The 4,548-nt window shown below is 40.4% G+C and overlaps 1 long non-coding RNA gene across 1 annotated transcript; it reads left to right on the forward strand.

Moving 5' to 3' along the window:
* Positions 1–612: 612 nt before the first annotated feature.
* Positions 613–3,569, forward strand: LOC129143256 (uncharacterized). The gene is made up of 3 exons (XR_008546538.1): positions 613–763; positions 3,230–3,305; positions 3,391–3,569. It is a non-coding gene; the product is annotated as an uncharacterized LOC129143256 (long non-coding RNA).
* The last annotated feature ends 979 nt before the right edge of the window (positions 3,570–4,548 follow it).

The following is a 4,548-nucleotide window of genomic DNA, read 5'->3' on the forward strand; positions in this document are numbered from 1 at the left end:
ATAACATTAGTACTACTATGAAAAGATCTTTTACCTTGCAGACCTCCTGAAATGGTTGTAGGAGTCTCTGGGCCACATTTTAAGAACTGTTGTTCAGCTGGTGTGAAAGAAGGCGCAACAGCTACAGAAATGCCAGTTCTAAATCTCTCAAAGCAATCATCATGCTGACTATGCCCAGAACAGCACAGCAGCCAGTGTGGCCTTCTGCTGATAGGAAAGACCGAGCAGTCAGACTCTATCCTTTCCCTAAAGACTCTGGCTGTGGGCAGCCTCCATTCCCTGTGGTGTTGGAATCAACCAATGAGGAGGGGCGAAAACGCTTAGAAATAGAGTTTGAACAAAACTCAGTGTCAGCAGTTATAGTTGGTTCTAACATATTTTTAAAACTGCATTGTTATGATTCTGATGATCATACACAGTGCGGGAACTACTAGCTATTTCACCTATATATGAGTAAAACATTTGGGGAAATTTCCCTCTGGTTCAGCTGGTTATGCTGTTCACGGAGGTCCTTGACATTTGCCCAGCGGAGTCATCACCTGAAACCACGGGCAGCTGAACCCTGGGAACTTGCCTCGGTGTTTATAAATACCTCAGTTGCATCAGGACCCTACAGGTGAAAGATCTTGATACCACACAGGTATAATTACAATCTCCAAACCTACTCAAGGGGAGTTGCAGGTGAAGATAAGGAAGTCAGCCTCATTCCATTCCCTAATCAGATTCTCAGCCAAAGACAAACAGCAACATATGGGACTTTAAGGTGAGCAGGGAGCCGACAGCAGCGCTACTCAAAATGTGGTCCGTGATCTGCATGGCTCTGAGAATTGTTTGTTATTGGTTCATGGCAAGTAAAGCACAGAAAATGAGAGTAAGGATTTAAAACATTTGGAAAAGTTTGACAATAGTTGTGTATCTGTTGAAACTAATCATTTATAAATGTGTTTCTATTTTGCATGACTTTTTCATTTTCCATTGTTTTGCTTCTTCAGTTTTATCAAAGTATTGGTCTGTAACAAATTGTGTGCGTTTTGTCGGGGACTGATCCATCAGTAATTTGTCAAGCACTGATCTAGAGGTTAAGGCCCTTTGGTCTGTTGGTTGAAATGTAATAACTAATTTTTTTAGACAAAAGAACTGATTTTACCTGGAAATGATCTTTCTTAAAGTTTATTTCAAGTTTGATTAATCTCAATGAAACTCTGAAGTCTAGATTTAATGTCAAGATTTAGATTTGGGCCGGGAGTGGTGGCTCACGTCTGTAATCCCAGCACTTTGGGAGGCTGAGGCGGGTGGATCATTTGAAGTCAGGAGTTCGAGACCAGCCTGGCCAACATGGTGAAATCCCATCATCTACCAAAAATACAAAAAATTAACCGAGCATGGTGACACACACCTGTAATCCCAGCTACTCAGGAGGCTGAGGCGGGAGAATTGCTCCAACCCGGGAGATGGCAGTTCCAGTGAGCCGAGATCGCACCAATGCATTCCAGCTTGGGAGACAGAGACTCTGTCCTCTATCAAAAAATATATATATATATACACACACACACACACACACACATATACATATATATACACATTTAACTGGGCATGGTGGTATACACTCGTAGTCCCAGCTACTCAGAAGGTTGAAGTGGGAGGATTGCTTAATACTGGAAGTTTGAAGCCGCAGTAAGCTATGATTGAGCGACTGCACTCCAGCATGGGTGACAGAGCAAGACCCTGTCTCAAAAAAAAAAAAAAAAGCACATTTAGGTTTGACAATTTCAGGGCTAAATAACAAATTAATTAGCAGTTATTATGTTCATCAGACATAAGGCTATTTAATATCATTTCTTTTGCCTGATTCAAGGTTTCCAGGCTTTCAGGAAGCAGTACTATTTAATCAAATACCAACGGCATACTTGTTTCATGCAATGTTATGTTCCATAGGCAATAATAAAAATGCTATCAAGGAAAAAGTCAAGAGAAGTGGCTGTGGTCTAGATAAAGGAAATACAATGTAATTAAGAATATGGATCAGAAAACTTAATTTTAAAAAAGCAATTTTCTCCTTTAGGTTTGTCCTATCTTTACAGTTCTATGTAAATTTTTAACATCCAGTACAGATCTCATAGTGTTATTATCGAAGCTCACAGTTGAAAGTGCTTGTTTACAAGTGTTTATCTTGCCAAACAGATAAACATTAAGGTGCCCTGTAATGGGTTTTTGTTTTGAGTTCATCCATTGATTTGTAAAATTCTGAGTGAGTAGATCCCCTGTGTAAAAGGCTTTTAAATTTGCAAGCACAGGAGTTCAATCAATTCCAATTGTTGGAGTGGGACCAACATCCTTAGGTGAAAGAAAACATTACTTGATAACTCCTTTTATCTTTTTTAAGCTGAGAAAAGCGGCAGTCTCATTCAAGTGCCAACTTCCCAATGAGAAACACACACTTTCTACTTTATCTCCAACATAAGGCAGAAAGAATAAGAGAATTCAGCAAGCAAGAGAATATTACTTTGTATGTATCTGAGTATCTGATAGCCATCATGTCAGAAACAGATCGCAAATTGAAGGTTTTGCACTTTGTTCATGGATACAGCAGTTATTAAATGGACTTATTTCTCTAATCATAAAAACCAAGTCTTTATATTTCCTCCCTCATATTATAAGTATTAAAGATTTCTGTTATCTTTTCCCTGATTATAAAAGTAATACATGTTCATTACAGAAATATGTAATAAGAAAGCAAAATCATTCATAATCATACCACATTTAAATATAAGCAATCCTAATATTTGTATATACTATTTCCCATTTTTTCTATGGGTATTCATATATGTTTATATTTCTTTTCTTTTTTTTTTTTTTTTTTGAGACGGAGTCTCACTGTGTTGCCCAGGCTGGAGTGCAGTGGCGCAATCTCAGCTCACTGCAAGCTCTGCCTCCTGGGTTCACACCATTCTCCTGCCTCAGCCTCCCGAGTAGCTGGGACTACAGGTGCCTGCCACCACGCCTGGCTAATTTTTTGTATTTTTAGTAGAGATGGGTTTTCACCATGTTAGCCAGGATGGTCTCGATCTCCTGACCTCGTGATCCACCTGCCTTGGCCTCCCAAAGTGCTGGGATTACAGGCATGAGCCACCGCACCCAGCTCATAAATGTTTATATTTCTACATAGCTGAGATAATAATGTATGCATTAGTGTGAATCTTATTTTTTTGTTTGTTTGCTTTTGAGACAGGGTCTCGCTCTGTCACCCAGGCTGGAGTTCACTGGCATGATCATGGCTCACTGCAGCCTCCATCTCCCGGACTCAGGTGATCCTCCCACCTCACCCTCTGGAATAGCTGGGACTTCAGGCATGTACCACTACGCCCAGCTAATTTTTTTTATTTCTTGTAGAGACGGAGCTTCACCATGTTGCCCAGGCTGGTCTTGAACATCTGGACTCAAGTTATCTGTCACCTTGGCCTCCCAAAGTGCTGGGATTACAGGCATGAGCCACAGCACCTTGCTTATTCTTTTGTTTGCTATTAAAATATAAGCATTTTCTAGTCAATAAAAATTAACCAAGAACATAATTTGCAATGGCTGCATAATATTCTGTTATATTGAAGTTATAATAGATGTGAGGAGTTTCCTATTGCTGAATATTTACTTTTTCTAGAGGTTAAGAAGAGCTTTTAGAGTCAGAAAGACTTGACTTGTTGACTCTAAAGTCCTGGCTGGTGGTGGGTGCAGTGACTCACGCCCGTAATCTCAACACTTTGGGAGGCCGAGGTGGGTGGATCACTTGAGGTCAGGAGTTTCAGACAAGCCTGGTCAACAGGGTGAAACCCTGTCTCTGCTAAAAATATAAAAATTCTGGGTGTGGTAGTGCATGCCTGTAGTCCTAGCTACTTGGGAGGCTGAGGTATGATAATTGCTTGAACCCAGGAGGCGGAGGTTGCAGTGAGGCAAGATTGCACCACTGCACTCCAGCCTGGGAGACAGAACGAGTCTTTGTCTTAAAAAAAAAAAAAAAAAAAAAAAAAATATATATATATATATATATATATATATATATATATATAAAGTCCTGGGCCAGGCGCGGTGGCTCATGCCTGTAATCCCAGTACTTTGGGAGGCTGAGGCAGGTGGGTCACTTGAGGTCGGGGTTTGAAACCAGCCTGACCAACATGGTAAAATCCTGTCTCTACTAAAAAAAAAAAAAAAAAAAAAAAAAAAAACATTAGCTGGGCGTGGTGGCATGTGTCTGTAATCCCAGTTACTCTGGAGGCTGAGGCAGGAGAATCGCTTGAACCTAGGAGACAGAGGTTGCAGTGAGCAGAGATTGTGCCACTGCACTCCAGTCTGGGCCACAGAGCAAGACCCTGTCTCAAACAAACAAACAAAAGAAAAAAAGTCCTGGCTGGCTCTGCCACTTATTAGCTATGTGACTTTAGTCAAGTTACGTACTTCTCTAAAGTGCAATTTTCTCATCTGTAAAAATTGGGTTTATTATACAAGCTACTTCATAGGGTGGTTGTGATAGTAAATAAAGATTATGCATATAAAACA

This window comes from Pan troglodytes, chromosome 13, assembly GCF_028858775.2.
Source record: "Pan troglodytes isolate AG18354 chromosome 13, NHGRI_mPanTro3-v2.0_pri, whole genome shotgun sequence".
Lineage (NCBI taxonomy): Eukaryota > Metazoa > Chordata > Mammalia > Primates > Hominidae > Pan > Pan troglodytes.